This window comes from Plectropomus leopardus, chromosome 19, assembly GCF_026936395.1.
Source record: "Plectropomus leopardus strain MGB_pleo_1.0 chromosome 19, ASM2693639v1, whole genome shotgun sequence".
NCBI classification, from domain to species: domain Eukaryota; kingdom Metazoa; phylum Chordata; class Actinopteri; order Perciformes; family Serranidae; genus Plectropomus; species Plectropomus leopardus.
Genome location: NC_142194.1, coordinates 19,867,445 through 19,889,615, shown reverse-complemented (window position 1 = coordinate 19,889,615; position 22,171 = coordinate 19,867,445). Strand labels below are relative to the sequence as shown.

The window sequence follows — 22,171 nt, the reverse complement described above, 5'->3', positions numbered from 1 at the left end:
CACAAAACAAAAGTGTGTGAAAACCAAGTATTAGCATATCAGTGTCTGGTCACGTATTTCTTTTGTTTAAAGCCTTTGCATCACAGCCACATTTAAGGCAGCAGGCCGGATTTTTGTTTTGATGATTATGTCTTACTGTCAAACTTTTATTTGGTCAAGTAAAAATCAAAATGGCCTGCAGCAATACAATCAGACCTGAACCAGCAATGAGACAGACTTGACCCAATGTGAGTAATGTCAAGCAGTGTTTTGTGAGCCGATACTTTCTAGTTTTAACAAGACAGTCCTGACGATACTCTGTTTTTCTAAATCCACGAAATCACCAAAGTCAACAAAGAATTGATGATGTTCTAAAGCTCATTCAAGACGGACTTAAGCGTTGTTAATTTGTTGATAATAAGAAGAATACAGACTACGTTTTGTTTCCTTTACCACTGAAATAACTGTATGATTTCACTCTGTTTCTCCACTTTGATTTATACACATTGGTAGAGTTGCAAGGCTACATTATTCCTGTTTCTTTCTTTTCTACAAGTCTATCTTGTATGGTCCTTCAGCCTATCACCTTGGATACTTCATGTGCATATGCAGGAAAGATCATGATGTTAATTACTGTATGTTCACATATTAATGGAGACTAGAAGTCTTTATGTCCACGTTGAAAGCAAAACTGAAGATCTGTTTGAGCCGAATTCACGGCACTGACGAGGCTGGAGGATTTTTTTCTCCTGCTCAGTTTGTAGAAAGCCTTCCACTCTCCCTTTGTCTGTTTCTCTGAATGCTTCTCTCATTGTCTTCGACTTCTTTCAGATAATCTCATTTAGACTTCCCCTCTTGATTCTCAAGCCTCCTTCTCTCCCTCTCTCTCAGCGGAGCTCCCTGCCTCTCTCCCATGGCTCTGTCTTTCTCGCTCTTTCTCACTCACTTCCTCTAAATGCACACAGTATTGATGTTTTTCCCTCCATCATGGCCCCTGTGATGCTTTTCCTCCTTTTAGTTCTGCCCTTTGTCTCCCACCTTTTATTTGTCAAAGGTTCTCTGTAGTGTTTTCTCCCCAGGTATACTCTCCCTCATGCACACAGATGTATAGATATACCAGGGGTTTGAAGGCCAACACCAATACTGATTTTTGTTCTGAAACTGCTTATAGACAATATACTGTATATGTCAATGGACGTTATTTATAAAAATGACAATTTCTGTGCTGAGAAAATGAACTATAGAAATGTCAGCCCCCCATGAAAGATGCAATGTGTTGGTTTCATTAAAAAAATATTTTTCTGAAATGACATAAGACAAATAAGACATGGAAAAAATATGATATACTTGATGTGAAAAGATCTGTTCGAATTAAAAACTCACAGTAAGTCCAGGTTACACCAAGGCAATTGTGGTTCTCTGATGTGACTAGACTAAACTCCATGGACGGAGGAATCATGGATGGATGGAAGAAATGACTCTAACATGTTCATTCTTGCCATGAACAGATCAAAACCAGTATGTCTCAAAACAAGCAGAAAACAACACACGTGCTTTACAACACTGACTAGATAAAAGAAATGGGCGTAGTCACCAGGAGATCACCCACTGGTCAGCTTTAAAAGCCCTGAGTATGGCATTTTGGCCGTTGCCATCTTGTTTTTTGGGGGGGGGGGGTTGAGCCAGAAGTGACCATATGTGGATGAGAGGGTGGAGCTTTGGAGGAGTGAATCTGACTGAAAAGCCAAGGAAACCATGAATGCCCGACCTTCAATCACAAGGTTGCTACGACCTAAAACAGGAGTGCTCAACTTACTTTGCTTGGGGGCCACTTTTGCAAAATGACAGGAGGCAAGGGGCCAGTTGAAACAGCACCATACATGCTTCTAAAATTTCATGACATCTCTAGGACTTCAGGACATTTCTGGGATGATAGGTAATATCTCAGATTTAAGGACGTTTTTAGGGTTTTAGTATGTTTCTCAGATTTTCTGTCATTTCTCGGATTTTAGGATATTTTTAGGACATTGAAGACTGTTTTATGCACTCTGGCCCCTTAGGTGCACTAAAAGTGCAAAAACAATTCCCAGTGTGAATCACTTTAGTTTATTGTTAATTAAAAAGTAGTTAAGAGGCCACCAAGCAACCTATCAGGGGCCCTAAAGCAGAGAATGGGTCTATTTTACACTAAATGGGATCATGATTTACGTAATGAACATCATGCTGCATTGAGGAGGACTTGAAACTAGCCACTGAGACCGTAAACTCATTAGGGAAAATGTTTTCTGTGGTGATAAATCAAATGAGAAGTAGGACCATTTTCTCATAAACTTCTATAGAATATCATGTGACTTCATTATGCAACCAGTGGAGTTGCCTCCTGCTGTCGATTTCAAAGAAGGCCGGTTGAAGGCACTTTGGCATTAGCGTCATTTGTCAGAACCGGGAGCTACGTCCACTTCTTTTATACAGTCTATGGTTGTACAATGGCAACACACAGCCAGTTTGAAAACATTTTTAACAAAGAACTGCCACTTTTGGCTTTTCATTCTTTTTTCTTCCACCCGGTTGACCTGTGTGCCTCTGGGGATATTTGCAACAAGTTCTCATCCCAAATTGTCACATATTGCCGATGTGCAGTGGGCTTCTGCATCCACATATTACGCTCTAGGTATCCTTTTGCATCTGCTATTTACATTCTGGGATGCCCCTATTGTAATGTCAACGCAAGCACATGGTGGGATTAAGCTGCACTAGGTATGTTTAGGCAGCAAACACACATGGCAACCAACGCCTGGCATGGTTGGTTAGGATTAGGCAAAAGCGGCACATGTTAAGGATTAGGAAAAAAATATTACTTTGACACGAGAAGAAAACACCGGAACAGGGTTTGTTGGCTCCATCCACCGACCCTCCTGCCTGCCCCATAGGCACCTTATATAACATCGTTACCAGCAGGATTTCAACCTGACGGCATCCTGCCGCTTGTAATACACACACAACAGGTTTCATCCGGCTGCGTTCTCCACGAATCATGCCAACATGGCGGATGCCGTCGGCCCATCCGCCGGTGTATAATATTCCCATGACCGGTTCTGTCCACCCGGTTCTTCAGTGGCATATCAAGCAGATGCCAAAGGTGGCTTTTGGCGTTGGGATCTTACGCCAAAAGCACTGACTAAGCAGCTGTATTTGATTACTTCAGAATGAAAATAGGCTGATTTGTGCCCCCTAACACTGTCAGAGATTAATGACAAGGATGAGACACACACACCTGCAGATTAGAGGCTGAAATCTTAAACTGGTCCAAATCAGACTGCGTACCTTTGTTGCATGCCACACTCCACCCCCCTCCTTACATTTTCTGTCTTGCTCTTGACTATCCCAGAACTCTTTTTTTGTAAACCTTATTTACTGCAGGTCATCATGGGACACTCGACATCCAAAAAGATGACATTTCTTTACAACAGTTAATCTGGGACGCACCACAGCCCTCACATGAGGATTAATTTACAGCGAATCAGGTATTTTGTTGCGGTAATTTAGCTTTAACCTTCATGCTTCCTGCAATATTCACTATTTAATAAAGATAATTTCAGCTTGATATATTGGGTTACCTGTCATAAAACACACACACACTCGAATGCACACACAACCTTTGCACCATCTCCCTTTGACTGTAAAAAGCAGCAGTAATAGAGAGCCGCGCACCATGTCAAGCTGTATTTTACATTTACAAGCATATCTCCCAACAAGCCAATCTGAGGTGGTGAGGCCAGATGAGGCTGGCTGTATCACGGTCCATCTAGTCAGCAGTTGCTGGCCTTATAACATGGCCTGTATCTGAGCAGAAAGGATATTTAGGGCGAGACGTAGAGGGAGATGAATGATGGGTGGAAGGGAGGACGGATGAGAGAGGGGGAGATGTAAAAAGAGAAGGCTCATGCACAAGAGTGGCCTTAAAGAGCGAAGAGGTTGGTTTCAGCGTGTTTAAGAGCTTTGGCAGAGGAGCAACTACCGCTACTGCGACTGTGGTTTCTGAAGGAATCAATGTGTGTGTGTGTGTGTGTGTGTGTGTGTGTGTGTGTGTGTGTGTCAGATATGGGGAAAAAGGATCCAGGGTATTTTCCTGGCATTTGATGGACAGCTTAACGCCGAGCTTGTAAAAACAGCAGAGCAAAATGTTCCACGTGCCAAAGGACAGGAGGAGGTCACACACACACACACACACACACACGTACACACACACACACACACACACGTACACACACACACATGCACAATAAAAGTGAAGTGCAGAGTTGTAGTCTTATTTATTGGGTATCCTGTGGTGTGGGTGAACAGTCACTGGGTGGTAGGGCAGCGTGGGCTAAAACCAGATGATGTTTTCTTAACATTTCCCCTGATTACCCCCAACATCTCCCATCTGTAATCAGATTTCTAACATTTCCCCGTAGCCGCTTAAAAACCTCCTGCTGGTGACCACATAGCCTCAATTGGCTCTTGCAGAAATTTTGTGTGCAACTAATAAGATCAGGAGCAATAGTTCAGGCTGTATTGTCAGTCGTCCACAACTAATGGCACAGAAAGTATTACAGAGAAATGGCCGTGTTTGCACAATGGCAAACAGCACTCGGACTTACTAATGAAGTTCCCAGATGAGGGAGTTTTACGCACCACTTTTCAACTTCTTTAATACACTCCATACTTGGTCATCACCTTCTCACCTACTCCCCTCCGCTGCTCTCACGTTGATTCAAGTGAACCACATCAAAAGTGTCGTTCTGCTGCCAACATTACACAAGCTTTCCCTTTCACACCCGACCTCACTTTCCTCATGCCTATTCCAATCTCAACATGACAATCTCGAAAGAGGGTTACAACATTTAGCGTTTGTTGCATTTGGTTAGGTTATTGTGCAACACAAACGGAGGCTCGGTGGAAACAGACAGTTGGGTTACTGGTGGAAGAATTCATACATAAAGGACATTTTGCTTTTCTGAATGAGTAGAATAAATATTGTTTTAGGGCACGGTCACACATGAGCGAATGCAGGCGAGTGAATACGACCTGTCGAGGCGATATTTGTGCGTACTGCCTGATGTGACAAATACAGAAAGCTAGCTGGTTAGCTAATGTTAGCTAGCTGTCTAATAAATATGGGGAAATATGATGTTATCGACACATTATCCATTTCCTCATGTTTCATGCTCCCAGAGACACGCTCCACAGTTTGGTTATACTCCTCAAGAGCTGCAAACATGTTGCTTGTTGCCACAAGTGCAACAACTGCACATAAGGGCGGAAACACGATTAATCTTTCAAAACACCTCGAGAAAGTACATCACACACAAGCAAAGAAATGTACCGTTTTCCACCGCCCAGCTTATATTTCATAGCCTTTACCCCAACCCCCTCTGATATCTTAGATATCAAAATGCTACTGCTGAATGTTAATCTATATACTGTACTTACATAGATGGAAAATAAAGCAATATTAATTCTGTTCTTAATTTTTTCTTTTTTCTATCTTTCCCTAAATCCCCCCCCAAAAAGTACCAATAAGAGTACCATTAAAGCACTGCATCGATATGCAGTATCGGTAAGAGTTAGTAATCAAAACGATACCAATCCCTAGAAATCAGAGTAATGATTAATTAATTAAATGAATGATGAAATAACTATTAGTAACAGATTGCTTTATCTAATGTTTACATGATGAAAACCATGAAAAGATCGAATGACTCGTTGCATTATCAGTTTCACAGTGAAGAACGTGTTTTTCTAATTTATCCTTATAGCATCTACAACTGATCATTTAATATCCAGTTCATACAATACATAATGGTGTAATATTCTAGTTTGAAAAAAATAAATAAATAAAAAGAGATAGGTCCTATGGATATGAAATGTCCCAGAGGTATCAAACCACCCTGGTGTGAGCCGGGCTCAGCTAACTCAAATGTGTACGGAGCATGTGGTGCCAAATGTCTCGGAATAAAAGAAGCAGAAACTCATTTATCCCTGCGGCAACACTGATTCATTTGCACATATAATGATGCTGCTTTCGCCTCAGCACTGAAACAACTTTGTGCTGCAATGATGAATATATTTTTGCTTGTTTGTTTTCTCGTTGTTAACATCGTGTCTCTGTTTTTGAAGTAAATAGTCTATTTGGGTTTTACAGTAGATCAGCTTTGTAAAGACTAGATAAATACAGACAGCTACATTCACACTGCAAGCCTCAATTCTGATTTAATACTCTTTTTCCTTTTTTTTGTTTGGCTGTTCACATTGTTTTAAAAATTTGGCCAGTATCAGATTCCAGTGTGAACTGGTCCTGAACCAAACAACATGCGCAAAAGAACAATAGCAAGACGTCGCGAGCAGCATGCTGTCGCACTGAAGTAAACATGGAGGCCACTGAAGTCTACAGTCGATACGCAGTGGAAGCCAGCAAATACACAAGCAGATGATAACAAGGTTGAGGAGAAAGATGGCTTAATTTTTAATTACGGCTTTTTGTGGAAAAATAACTGCTACTGTTGTGCGGAGGTGTGTGTGGGTGTGGAGTCGGAGCCAAGAGTGGTTGGATCTTGACGTGAACGGCTTCTCTGAAACAGATAACATTCAAAATTTCAGGATGTCAAGGGCTACTTTTAAAAACAATCTTTTCTCTTCTCTTGGTAAAACATTCAGTTTCGGTGAGTGAAGTAAAAGTCACATTAATTCTGTCCAGACTGAGGTTGCATTGCAAAACAAAAATCATAGCTTTATTTAATTTGAGACAAACTGTATGGAAGTGGAACAGCCAGAACTGAAAAGATCAGGTTCCACGTGATTTGTGCTGTTCATACTGTTATGACAAGAAAAATCCTACCAGTCACATATGAGCGGCTGATTTTGCCTGCAGTCTGAATGTGATAGGTCAACACTTAATGTGATAGATTTTAAGTATTATGTTGCACTACTTCCACGTTTTGTAATTTCTGTTGTGATTTGTTGCCATTATTGTATAATTTTGTTGTCTGGTTAAGTGTTGACTGTATTTTTGTATCTGACGTTCTGGGACGCAAGACAAATTTCAGAATTATTTCGAACGATAAAGTGAAATCAAATCAAATCAAATCTTGCCTCAATGCAATTATTTTTTAGGCAAGTAACAGGTCGTGAAAAAATAAATATGCAAACTTTGAAAATGACTAAAACCTACAACAGTTTTCTTTAAACAACTTTTGAACCTTCAATTAATCCCTGCATGAAAATTGTCAAATGACTAATTTAAAAGTCATTTTCACACAAGTTAAAATGAATCATGATAGACTGATATACCAAACAACGACTCAGAGATGAAACCAAAACAAGTCCAAGACATAAAAGAACATCCTAGAGATTATGCTCCAGTACTGCAGACCCACATGCTACATAATGTGGGTATTTGTTATGTGCATTTCTTCTAAACCCTTTGAGCAAAGTGGATTCCCTCAAGCGCATCATAAAAAAGAAACTTCAAGTTAACATTGTGTGTGCCACATATGATATTGGGCCAGACATGAACAGTAGACGTCAGTCCTCCAAACAACACCATACTGTTTGAAATTAACTCCTACATGGTGCCAATCAATGTAAATACCAGACTGCAGTGCTTAAATTGTGTTTTTAAGCTCAAAGTAGCCTTCAAAAGTACAGGATGACAGCATGAGCCAGCACGAACCAACTAAGATACCACGCTCTCGCTCTCACTTTCTTTCCATGAAGCAGATGCAGAATAATACACGACAAAAATCACGTAATCCCCAGAGCGTCACGGCCCTTTCCTCTTTTGGTCACACTTAACCAGAGACTGTTGAACACATTTAAACTAAACTTTGGCAGAATTCCGATTTAAAAGGTTATTCAGAAATTCTGACAGTATAATTTTACCAGCACCATCAAAAAATACAGATGCTCGTCTTTCTATGAAACAGATTCAGAGATGCTGTATTGTGGATATTTTGTATGTAGTGCACAGAGACTGTATTTTAAACCTTTAACACCTGGACCGACATCAGTTTTCTGCATTCAGACACCTTTTATTTGTATTTAAACCTCTGAAACCTAAGAAAACTGGTTTAATTTTTTTATCAACCCAGGGGAATAAACAGAATGAGCAATTTGGCAAAAAAATGGCCAGAAAACTGAAAAAATAAATAAATAAATATAAAAATAAAAAAAATATATATATATTATTTTAAGGTAGAGATGTCCATATATTGGCAATTCTCTTGATTTTGCATTCAAAATGATGCTACAGAAAAAATATACTATTGTATATATATTTTTGTATTTTTTAGCACTTTCTTGAGGATATTTCCTTATTGCATGTTCTTTCATTCTTTTTATTTATTTGTGCTAATTTTTCTTGTAACTTTTTTACTAATTTCTCGCTAATAAGTTGCTCTTCCCATGTTTTTGAGAGAAATTGAGCCAATTTGCTCTGGTTTCAAAGGGTTAAGATGGATGACATAATTTTAGCTTCAGTTATGTCACCAGCGCAAGATGGCAGTAGCCATTTCCAGAATATTTTGGCTTCATTTTTGCAAAGTGGGGGTAAGTGGAGGTGTTGGGTTAGGGTTATCTTTATATACAGCCTAAGGTAATGCACAGCATGCGCTACCAGAGATCAGTCTCTACTAACGGAACATGAGGTAGAGTGCTCTAGCTTTTATTATTATTTTTTTTTTTTTACAATTTGTTGAATATTTTTTACCAAGTTGCTCACTGCCTTTTTTTCCCAATGTTTTTCAAAGCAATCACACCAATTTGCTCAGGGTTCAAACGTCTAAATACTCATGAAAGGCATCTGAAAGCAGCACAAGAAAAGTGTTGCTGCTTCAGGCTTCAAAGGGTTAAGTTAGAATATTTCCTCTCTGACGTTTTGTGAGCTTATTAGACTAGAAAAGCTAAGAGCTTGTGGAACGTAGCAAACTCAAGCTTGAACACAACTCCCAGCTTGATCTACAAATACCGTCGTAAACCGAATATCCTGGTGAAATGCCAGGGAGGTGTGTAAAAAAAAAAAAAAAATACGGTCGGCTGAATCACATGAACTCCTGTCTTGGAATGAAAGTCACATGATATAACGCCAAAAATGGTGGCTGGTGGAGGGTTCACACCATGATGCCCCAGGTTCTCTTGAACAACTGTCCATGGCCGTGTGCTGGATACCACAAACACCACATCCCTGCTTTTCGGCCAGATCTTTTCCACAGTGGAGCACTGAGGACTGTGGTTGTTGTCCAGGTTGGACTTGTTGTCTGTTTACCCAGAAAAGCCCTGACATGCCGACTGGTGGTGACTCACAGGAAGTGAAGGGATCATCCTTAGCATTAATCACAACCATAGTGTGACGAGGCCTCTTTTCAGAATCTCTGACAGGACAACCAATCTGTTCGCCCCCTCCCTCCTTCCACCCATACCGCACTCACTCTGTCATTATGAGGAGCTGCCACTCAAACCGCTTCAAGCTGCACTTATTGCAACACTGTCGGGGTTACAGGACGAGCCGGCTCAGCTGGGATTAAAGTCTCAGTTGCATTTGTTGAAACAGACTTTAGAGCAATACAGTGGGCAAATCTGGAGGAAAGAGTTTGGGAACAAAGACTGCCTGTGCTGCAACACACTGGATGGGCCAGATGAAATTTAGCTTATGAATTGAAACACATGCATTATGCATAATGAACAGAGGCCGAAGGGAGAGAGAGACAGAGAGGAGACATCTTGTCATCACTAAAGGAGAGCGATGGAAAGATGGACAAAGGAGATGTCCCAAGGGACTATGCACTCATTCTGCATGGCTGCCTATCCGTCACCATGGAAACTGTGTGTGTATGAGTGTGTGTGTGTGTGTGTGTGTGTGTGTGTGTGTGTGTGTGTGTGTGTGTGCGCACACTGGTGACCAACAGTGAGCTGGAGGGTGTGTGTGTGTGTGTGTGTGTGTGTGTGTTATGAGGAGGGGGAATAATGCGTAGGTGCTACGCGAGAGGCCTCCAACTGTGTTAGCAAGAATACCTTCGAAACTCACTATGATCACATTCCACGTTGTACGTGTGTGTGTGTGTGTGTGTGTGTGTGTGTGTGTGTGTGTGCGCGCGCGTGTGTTTGTGTGTGCGTAACACACAGAGAGAGTCTGTGGACCGAGAGATCTTATCATTTAAAAGCAGGACCCTCCGTTGATGAGTGATCTGCTGGATGGTGTGATTGATGAAGGACGGAGTGATGAACGCTTGATGAGATGAAAGAGTGAAGAGCCATCAGCACGCAAAGGCTGACTTACTTCAACACACACAGACACACACACACCACACACACACACACACTAAGAGGAGGCCCATGACTAAGGCCTCTGATGTGCGTGTGCAGGCAACACACATGCAGGCGTACTTGAATGGACACACAAACTTATAGAACCATAGACATATTATGCAAACACACACACACATACAAACACAGTAGAACACACACCTCCGTGGAAGATGAAGGGACGATTATAGATGAAACGTTTTCTTTGAGCCAAAAGAGACGTGACATGAATAACAGAGGAGGCTGTAATACCATATACATGCTCACAAACACACACTTAAACACACATTAGACAGAAAGACAGTGAGAGAGATAGAGAGATAGAGAGATAGAGAGATAGACTTGGACTTGAGCCTTTTGACCTGAAAATACTTCACATCTTCCCCCTGGCCCAAAAAAACCCCAAATTATTTTCCAATATCAACTAATATTCATGTTATTCATTCCCAGAAAGGCACATAATTATCCAGATTAGATTTGAGCCACAAATTTGACAACTTTAGACTCAACTTGAAAAAAAAAACAAACAAACTTGTAACTCAACTTGGATTTTAACACCAGTGGCTCCAGACTTTACTCGGATGTGAGCCCTTTGACTTGAAAATACTTGATACCTTCGCTCAAGCCAATAAGGGATGAGACTGTTAGAGACATTTTTTCCAATAAAAAAATCAATCATATACAAATAACCTGGAAATATGACCTGCACTTGTGCAGCGCTTTTCTAGACGTTTGACAACTCAAAGCGCTTTCACACTATGAGTCACATTCACCCATTCACACACACATTCACACACTGGTGGCCGAGGCTACCGTACAGGTTTCCACCTGCTACGCATCCAACAGCCATCGGGAGCAGTTTGGGCTTCAATGTCTTGCCCGAGGACTCAGCATGGTGACTGGAGGAGACAGGCGTTGGGCCGTCAACCTTCCGATTAGAGGACGACTAGCTCTACCACCTGAGCCACAGCTGCTCCGACAAGACTACAAGACAACAAGACAGGACTGAAACAAATTCGTTCAGTTGTAGGACTGGTTTATAATGCTATTATGTTACTAGAGTCCGTGTAAGCATTAATTTTTTTTTTTTTTATCTCTAATTACATTCAGTCAAACTTGTTTTAAGCACAAAACCTAAATTTCTTAAAAGGCATGAATTAATTTAATACATTTATATTATTACTATGTTGTTAAAATAGCATTAAAGTTGGCAAAGAGCTCACTATGGTGAACTCAAAGTTGAGGACTTGGGACTTGACTCTGGACTTGAGTGTTAAGACTTACTTGTGACTTGCAAAACAATCTGTCTCAGATTGACAGATATTTAGTGTTTAACTTCTTTCTTCCTTCAGTTCATGCTTGTAATTTATTGGGGGGGTTCTGCAAGGAGGGTAATTTGTCTGTGGTCAGGCCAAAAACACACACACACACACACGCACATGCACATACACACACACACACACAGACCCCTGGCACCTGAGGAGAGCGCCCTTGTTGTGCCAGGCTGTGCCAACATGTGGGTGCAGTTACAGCAAAGAAACACTGCCAAGACCACTCTGGGCAGGGCAAACAGCTGCCAGGGGCAGGCACGCACACGCGCACACACACACACACACACACACACACACACACACACACACACACACACACACACACACAAACATGACTGCTGATCTTAAACATTTAGCCTCGCTCACACACCTATCCTGCGCTTTCACTACCACAAGAACATCGCCACAAATTCTGCACACAGCTTCCTCTCTCTCTCTCACACACACACACACACACACACACACACACCCACACACACACACACACACACACACACACACACACACACACACACACACACACACACACACACACGTAATCCACACATAATCCTCCACCTCTTCCTCTGTCTGCCTTTCTCATGCAAACACACACATACACACACACTTTGCTGAGTCAATGCGGATAACAAAAGACCAAAATATAACCAGGATTTCCCCCGCCTGTCTTGATTTGGGTTGTGTGATATATAGGAAGCTTAACTGTTCCATTGATTTTGCACTGTACATTCCTGGTGTGTTGGTTCAGCTCTGCTCACTCAGCGTGGCGTCTTAATCTCTCAGGATCGCTGTCAGTTGATGAATCGTCACTCATACAGACCGTGTAGAGTAGCTTTCAGCTTTAGGGACTATAGGCAGAGACGTTTGGACAGAAAACATAAAGCAGACACTGTATGAAGGCGATTGTCTTTGCAGCGTATCGCCATTTACTCTTTGTGTGTCTTACATGGTCTTATATTATCAGTCTGAGTCTTCAAGATGAGCAACGGGCCTACTGAGGCTACTTTCAGTGCAGAAATTGCTCTGTTTACCAATTATTCTCTAAATTGTTAATTAATTTCCTGCCATTTATTACCATGGTAACTATGTCTTGACATTAGCCCTGTTCATATGGGACTAGTATTACCTGGGCCCCTCTTGTGATTTGTAATAACTGCAGAGGTCGTCTGTTTTCTTAATTGCTATGAATCTGCCGTGTGCATGAAGTGTAAAGAAAAAAAAAATGGCCACAAATTACCTTCCGCGTTTCACCAAACACATAGGTCATCAGGTAATATGTGTTCCACATCACAGTAATTAGACTTTTAAAACAGGAATCAAAAATGATTTGGAGCGATTTTTTTTATTCGTGTATTTTTTTTTCCAGTCACGTCTGGGCTGAAAATGCAGTGGTTAATTGTGACTGAGAGGTTGGATTGGATTTTGGGGGAAATGCAGAAAGCTCATCCAGCTACGCAGCATGGGGAGCCATTTGGGGAGAGAAAGCTTATTGTAAATCAGTAATATTAGAAATTTACCCCCCATGTCTGTGTTTTGTGCAGGAAACACAGAAATGGGGGGTAAATTCCCCGATCGCACAACGTTTATTGGTGAATTGAGACCAGTGAGGACAGCACTACAGTTGGTTTTTAGCATGAAAAGAGAAAACTAATGATAAAAGTAAAAAAAAAAAAACCAAATAATGTCACTCTCATGTGACTGGAATCAACGTTTTTGGAAAAACGTTTATTTGCTTTGTCAGTAGTTGGTCATGTGAAGGCTCTTCTCGCACATCTTCACACTTATACCGGAAATTATACACAAAAAGTAATGCACCATAATTCGTATGTAAACCACGTAATCAGGGAGGCTGCCGCCATGCCAGCAACGTGCTGAGGAGAGTAAAGAAGAATATGAAGAGCAAAAGAAGGCTCAAATTTTAAATATCCTATAAACAATTCAACTTGGCTGGCAAAATATTTTCTCAAAAGTGGATTTTTTTTTTAAAATCCGAATTCAGATTAACAGTAAAAATTAATTGATATTTTGGACTTTGTTTCAAAAAGCACTTTGTAAATAAAGTTGTTGTTTTTTTTTCATATCTAGCAAGCACAAACTTATCCCAGGGATTTAAAGTACAACATATAATTTTGACATTTCAGTTTGAAGGTATAATGTGTTAACGTGTTCAGAGATACCGGTTTGGTACTTTTGGATGGAGACAGGCTAGCTGTTTTTCTGTTTCCTGTTTTTAGGCTAGGTTATGCTAACTCTGGCTCTGGCTGTAGTTTCATATTTAACAGACAGATATGACAGTGTTACCATAACTCTCGTTTAACTCTGCCTGAAAGCACGTTTCCCCAAATGTCAAACTATTCCTTTAAGCATCAAAGCAGACTTTTTCTTAAGAAAACTTAATTTCTGTCATTGGTGAAATGCATGTTTATGGCGATATTTAGCACTTAGTTCTGTGCTCCTGGTGCTGTCAGTGTAAAAAGTTACAGCGGGAAAGTGGTGCAGTATTCATTTAATGTGAGCAAATCTGATGAAATGTAAGGAAATGCAACCTGACTGTCTGCCCGTTAACATCACGAACGTTGCGTCAATTCCCATTTAAAGCGGCGACAGAAGCATGTGAGGAGATAAATCCTCAAACACTGACACACTGTTCAGGTTTCACATTAATTTACTGTACGTAGAACAACCAGACAGGTGTACAGTTACAAGTATTTTGATGACCCCCGCGGTGTAGCTGACAACTCATCACGAGGAAAGAACATACAGGGCTGTATGAGATATTTGTGTGTGTGTGTGTGTGTGTGTGTGTGTGTGTGTGTGTGTGTGTGTGTGTGTGTGTGTGTGGGTGGGTGGGTGAGTGTGAGAGTGTGAGTGTGTAGGGTTGCACCGGTTGTTTTATATAAATACACTGTGCATATCTTTTCTACTGCTGTCACTAGGGCAGGGTTGGCAAGCTTGGCAATCAAGTGCCACACACACCCACACACACACACACATATAAATTCCACCCTGCATCCAGATCGTATCATAAATATCGCACACACATTCCCACACAGCAGCTATCTGGTGTCTGTGGCTCGGGTTGCTGTGTCCACTAAGACTTTACAGGATGTTTGACCTATTCTGACCGTCGGAGCAGCCAGACTCTAGCCGGCCAAGACTCCTCTACTATTCCAAATATCAAATACCAGCATCAGCGATAACCACCAGAGCTGCTCAGAGCAATGCACAACCTGATGTGTGTGAGTGTGCGTATGTCTGTCTGTGTGTGTGTGTGTGTCTTGCCTGCATAAAGGAGAGGAAATCACGGTGGTTTTTCTGTAGTTTCATGTTAAAATCTTGTGGATTAGGAGGTTACGGAGAGTTTGACCCCGGATGACCCCCGAGGCAGCATTCCTGCTATAAAACACACACGTCCTGCTCTTCCTCCATCCCCTCTGCTCCTCTTTATCCCTTTCTGCTCTTTACTGTTCAGCTTCTTTTTACCTTCTCTTCTTTTTACTCTTTGTGCCGTGTTTTCCCTTTCTTCATACGACAAAGCACAACACAGGTAAATGGGGAAAAATCTGATTCTAAACATATAATACGTTCTTAACTTAGAATATTTTTTTTTTTTGCATTTTTTAAATATTCTCACGTTGGCAAATATTTAAATGAAGTTAAAAAACAATTTTGTTCTGTCGCCGACCTGTTTCGTTCACATGAAAAAATAGGGATTTTTAAAAGGATTTTTCTTTTGAGTATTTGTCTACAAAGCATCTATACTGGTTCCCTCATATTTTCATGGACAACATTTTAAACTTCTCCATGATTTTCAAGGACCCCTAATTTTTTTCTTCCCCTTGCCTGGCGTTTTTCAACATAATTTCAGCTAGCGTGCATACACAAAGACGGGGGCGTAAACACAAGGAGTAAAATTTTAAAAAAAACATACATCAAGGCATATTGTAGCTATGTTACATCGACAGCTCCAGAAAATACATTTGCCGTGATGTTACATTATGTGGAAGGTTATCCATGGAAAAATCACTGTAACAATTTCATTGCATACAACAAAATCCCATGACTTTTCTAAAACTTTCAATGATTTTTACTAATTCCATGACTTTTTTCAGGCCTGGAACATGTGATTGTGAAATTCCATGACTGTTCCAGGTTTTTCAAGACTGTGGGAACCCTGTCTATATTAAGTGAAAAGACAGAAAATTCATATCATTATATTTAATGTAAATCAATTAAATTAAAGACACACATTCAAATAAAACCCGTGAAATGTGGTTGAAAGAGTAAAGTAAATGCATAACTAATTGTAGTTGTCAATTAAAAATAAATTAACTCCCCTTTATTTTTTTAATTTTCACAAAATTTTGTGCTCAAAATATCAGATACCATATAGTTGGTATAAAAAAGGAGAGTTTAAAAAGCTCTTTGAGAACACTGAATCCTTACATATACTATTGATGTCTCAGATTAGTGAAACTGCTCCATTGTGGAGCTGAAAATGTTGCCCTGGTATCTACATATGGCCACTGATCCGTGAGAAATATAGTCAACTACATCCCTTTCTTTCTTTATTCTGTGAAATGGACCAGAAAGTGAAACAAGTCATAAAATTGGGGTGAAATATAAAGAAGAGTGCAGGTTTGTTGGTGTTGTAATGTAGGAGAACATGGACATGACTTCCTCACTGCCAAGAATCCATGATTTATGTAAGCCCACCATCTGTTGCCACAGAATACGTTGCACAACTACCAATGAGTCAGATTGGCTATACGGATATCTACAATGTCACACACACACACACACACACACACACACACACACACACACACACACACACAGATAGTAAGATGGATACCAGTGGTGAGCTCGCAGAGGCTCATATGAACGATGGATGAGGTGAGAGAGAAGACCGCTGATCTCCTTACTCCCACTCTAAGTGACCTGAATACACCCCAGCACACGCATGCGCGCGCGCACACACACACACGCACACACACACACACACACACACACACACACACACACACACAATCTACATACACACATGCTGCATCCTGCTGCAGCTGACAGCCATTCATTCACTTCAGCGACATGCTCAGGCTATATCTAAATGGGGGGCTTTCACTGAATTGGACACCCCACCCCCAACGCACACGCAAGCACATCATAACACACACACATGCATACAGACCACTGATTGGGCAGCTCACGATGTATCGCATCTAGGTTCCTCTGGACTGGTAACATGCTTCAGATGTGGTGTCTTTGCTCCCTTATACCAGCCCCCAACCCCAAAAAACTAAAGAAATATAATAAAAATCTGCCACACCTTCCACTGACACCTTGACCCTTCACACACACACACATACTCACACAGACACACATCAGCTCGCAGCATGTTTGCTCTCACAACGTGAAAGCCCTCTCTCATTAACCCAGAGGGCACCCCCAGCCTCCTATTGTGCCCCTATCTCCCACAGCATTCTGGGTAAAGTAGTTTAACAATGTCATCCAGATAAGCCCAATGCAAACCTGCTGATAAGCAGTCAAAGACTGCACTTAATGTCTGTGTGTTTTAAAGGCGTTGGTTGATTGAGGGGCCAATGAGGAGGATGTAAAAGACCAACAGTGAGCAGAATGGGAGCATGTGTGTGTGCATGAGTGTGTGTGTGTGTGTGGTCGCACTCCCAAGCATACTGTTTCATATCTTTGTAATAACAAGTTAAACTGCCGAAACAGCTAAACGAAGAATACAAAAGGAAAGCAAACACACACATGCACACACAGCTGGACAAAGAGCGTGAATGTGTGTATGCGTCTGTGATTTCAATCTACGGCCAAGGACCATTAGCAAAGTTATTCAGAAAAAAATGTGAGTCAACCTTTCCTGTATTGACAAGTACAGCAGAGAGAGATACGCTGGTACAGAAAAAAAAAGGGCTGAGGAGGGGCCGGTCTTAAAGGGAAACACCACCTAAATTAAAAATTTCAATGTTATTTCCATGGCCAATATTCTACCAATATTTGTGAACATGAGCTCCTCTCTCAAAGCCAGAAATCAGAGAAGAGAGTCTCTAACTTGTGATCACAAACAGGAAATGCACCCATATATGCAGAACATCGCCCTGAGCGCTCTCAGTGTCACTTATAACATCTATCCTTACTCATTACCGCCTTTTACAGGGAAATCTTGTGATAGGGCCCGGGGGCGCCGCCAGAGATTTTAGGCTCCATGAAAAGATTTTACATTGTGCCCCACCGCTACATGCCATGCAAACGCCGCGCAAATACTGCAACTCAACTTCCAGAACTCAGTCGACCCATTCAAAACTTTAAATGACTCTACCTTTGCAGCATTGTACTTTTTTACTCCATTACGTTTACTTGACACTTGAGGCAATTTTTTTCTTTTGAAACTCATCTAAAAATAAATTCAACCTCATGTTGTGTCATGCTTGCACACTGACCTCGAAACTTTCGTCCGTCACTTAAGTTTTCGGAACAGGTTTGATTTTCAGTGGTTATCGCATCCGCCAGAACTAGTGAAGAAAATGTGGTAGCACGACACATCAGTGACTTTTAACTGGATAATGAATTTTAGTCATCTGACGTGGATTTTAACTTGTTTTAAAGACTTTTCTCCCGCTGAAGCAGGTACGTAAGAGCGCCACGTTAACAGAACTCTGCTCGGCAAAGCCCGTTTTTAACAGCATTCTTTTATCGATTGTGAGATTACTTTGAAATTGTTGTTTTTAGTTTCCCAGTTTTACGATGGTGCTGTTTTATGAGTTACTTCTCGACTGAATCCAGCGATGATGACTTTGTGTGCGGACTGTGACAGCAAACTGAAATACACACAGTTAACAGAGGATATCTAAGACAGCGCTCCAGATAACTTTGAAACTAAGGATATCAGTGTGTCTGATCACAAAGCGGTGTTATTCAATTTGGTTTTATCCCAACTTCCTTTTTAACCATAGCACTCCAGTCTGCCCTCGGATTTTTAACTCTATGGCCTCTACAAAGTTTTCTGAGCTTTTTACTGTTGCCTCTTTAACTGCTTTTAGCCCAAATTTTAACACAGAGGAGCTGGTCTGCTTAAATAAATCCACCCAAACATTACAGAGAGAATATAGGAGAATGGAGTGAAAATGAAAAAGAAAACCCAACAGGTTTATACGTACGCAATGAAAAAATACTTTTACCGATGCCTCACAAGAGATGTGTGAGATTTTTTGTCAATAGGGTCAATAAAATAAGGCAATAAACTACCCCCATCAGATTGTGTTTTACTTGTTAGCTGGGACATTCAGAATTATTTTAGCAATTTTAAACCCATTTCCTTATGTCTTTTATTTGATATCTTACCCACCATGAAACCAACTATGTGCAGTCTTGATTTTTTCCCCACTCAATTTTTCAAAGAAGTTATTGACACAGTTATTTTATTGATTATTAGTAGCTCTTTAGCAGAAGGGATTTTCCCATTTTCTTTTAGATGTGCTGTGGTCCGACCTCTTTCAAAGAAATCTAACATTGATCCCTCTGTTCTCAACAATTTTAGGCCAATTTTTACACTGCAATTTTTATCAAAAGTTTTAGAAAAAGTGGTTTCTATCCAACTTTTAGAGTTTATGTACGATAACAACATCTTTGAGAAATTCCTGACTGGTTTTAGAGCTTTAGGTTTAGCTCTCAAGGTGACAAATGATCTTCTCATAGCTGCCAACAGAGGGGCAGCTCTATTAAAAATATTAAGCTATGAAGCAATTAACCTAAGGAGCTCGTGTTATGATCACAGAAATAATAATTGTATAGCTATGATATTTTTGCCTCTAATACTTTAAGTACATATTGCTGATAATACTTATGAACTTTTACATAAGTAACATTTTTAATCCAGGACTTCTTCTTCTAATGAAGTATTTTTACTGACTGTGGGAGCCAATTTATACTTTTACTTGAGTATAAAAATTTGATTACTTCTTCTACCACTGTAAATAACATCATAACCGAAGCTACTGTTTCTATAAGCTGACATGTGGTTTGACAGAGTGCTGCTCACCTCCCTCTTCAGACGGGAGTCAGGCTGCCGGATCACTCCTGTGTTTGGGGACACAGGGCTGCTGAGGACAAAGCTGCATCTGTCCTTTGGCCTGATACCTGTCAAGGACAGGAACAGCTGATTAAATATGATAATTCCCCAAAAGTTTGGCTATAACGACGGTTAAAGGAGGAACTAAATATCAACACACGGTATTTTCTGTGAAGCTATTAGCTAACATTAAGGGAGCAAACTTAGCTTATTTCACTATGGCCTAAACGGGTTAATTTCCACCACTCACGGTGACCCACCTGTCTTTGTGAAGAACTGGGTGACACGCCGTCACTCTCTTTTCTCTCTCCTGTCTTTTTTAGGTTTTGGTAGGCACACTTTCCTTAGGGATGCTGTAAGTATGAGCTCCAGCTACAGGCCGCTTTGTTAGCAAATTACCGTATGCGCCAGGTGCCCGGACAGGAACGAACCATTTCATGAAAACAGGGGGGGGCAAAACAGAGGCTCTATGGATGTTTACTTTTTGCCAAAATCAAGAAAAGAAAAAGAAACCTTGTGTATTAGTGAGCACATTAAATCAAGTACAAACGTCTGTTAATGATTATAGCTCGATAGTTTTCTATCGAAAAATATTCTCTTTTTTTTGGCCCCTATCAGTCGTGGGTCCTTAGAATAGTCCTTGAATTAGCATTTTAGTACCTCAAAGTCAATGGGCTTTTCAAATGGGTTTTCAATTAGATATAAATAAGGTTTGTGGTTAACACTAGCTTAAGAGACTTTCACCTTTTGTTCTACAACATAAAGTGCACCAGTAAATAAATATCCCTGCACCCAAACCCAAGTACCAAGTAAACTTTGAAACTTGTATATATATCTTTAAAAGGTGGTTGCTAACAAAGAGCTAAATGAGACACCCCTACAACAAATTGCAAGCAGCACTTTGAATGCAAGCGCATGGATTGGCTGTCACAGCTGTCAATCATGACAAAAAAAAAAAAAAAAAAATTCCGCTTTTTGTAGAATTGAATAACTCATTAAAACCGAACTTATCATAACAGTAGTTGGTTAAACAAACATCTGGATGATGAGAACTACCTTCAGTGACAGAAGGCATCTTTGCGAAAAATGTATTTGGCGAGGTTTTAGTTTGGCCTATGTCCCATTCATTAACAGGAGGGCAGGCTTTATGACCTATACACCAGAGGCCGATTGAGATTGAAAAGTGACACTTTGGAGGAGCTGTCTTGTTGTCCGTCTTTATATACAGTCTATGGTTGACACAGGTAGCCCAAAAACTCTAACAGGTACCTCCTCATTATGATTGGCCATCTACCCAGTCACACACTGAACGGCAAGACAAGTCTGTGCCACCTTTACATGATGGTACTTTCTATACTTATCAATAAGGCAAAATATCGCCTTGAACAGGCTGTGTAAAAGAGGCTTTACACTTGATGGCGTCACATATTCGTGTTTTAGCACTCTAGTTTTTGGTTTAAGGAGAGTTACTCATCTTAACAAAAGCTTTTGTCTTAGACTACAGGAGTGAATGTATGAATTCTGAGAATAAGTGTAGTTTCTCTTTAACAATGTAGCACAGTGAAATAAGTTTACTGCCACCATTCAAGGTGATGCTGTTCCTCGAGCCGTCTTCTTTGTGGGCCACCACGAGGCGACCAGACTGTAACTCAAGGTCAAAGGTAAATCCACCATTCAGCCTTTAATGTTGCAATAAGCCGCGTCACAAAGGCTCTGGTTACAGTGCGATAAAAAGGTGTGAATATTTCACAGGAAGTCTCAAATAAAGTGCAGTAAATTTGTGCACTTTGTCCCAGAAACTCCACACCCTGCAGGGGATAACTGTTCTTCCCAGCTCTCACATTACACACACACACACACACACAAACACACACTTAGCAGCAAGAAAAAAAAACAGAGGTACAGGAATGCGTGCAGACTGCATGGATGTATATCAGTGTGGACTAGCACGCTCTGTTTAATGGGCACATGTGAGCTGCATTTCTGGTATTCACACACACATATGTGTGCTCACATACATGCACAAAGTGAGGATCTAAAATCTCGGCAGGCCGAAAACCGATATCCTCACTTTGTTCTCTTAATGGTCCTGTTCCGTTTTTATTAGTCTGAATACCTGACCCACCTGTACAGCCAGAGGAGACTTTATCCTGCCCATCGTCTCTCATGAAACACTGCCAGATACAGTTTCCCTTTCTCTCCCCATTCTTCCCCTTCTATCGGCTACAGCTACAGTTTCAAATTGCTTCCTCCTCTCGTTTTTTCCCTTTTTTTTTGTCTCCCTCCTTCCCATTCTTCCACGCTTTCTTCTGCGGTCCATTTTCCTGCAGCAGACAAATGATCGGCATTGATGAACACAAGGCGGTATTCAGAGGACTCACGCCCAGCAGACAAGGGGGAAAAAGAAACAATCAATCAAGATCAG

General features: G+C 40.9%; 1 long non-coding RNA gene across 1 annotated transcript in view; it reads right to left on the bottom strand.

Moving 5' to 3' along the window:
- Nucleotides 1–20,132, bottom strand: part of LOC148186349 (uncharacterized) — a 30,818-nt gene extending 10,686 nt beyond the window's left edge. Inside the window, exons 1-2 of the long non-coding RNA XR_015774918.1 lie at nucleotides 20,007–20,132; nucleotides 19,717–19,814 (exon numbers count right to left, since the gene is read on the bottom strand). This is a non-coding gene — a long non-coding RNA (uncharacterized LOC148186349). The remainder of the gene's footprint in view (nucleotides 1–19,716; nucleotides 19,815–20,006) is intronic.
- Nucleotides 20,133–22,171: the final 2,039 nt, after the last annotated feature.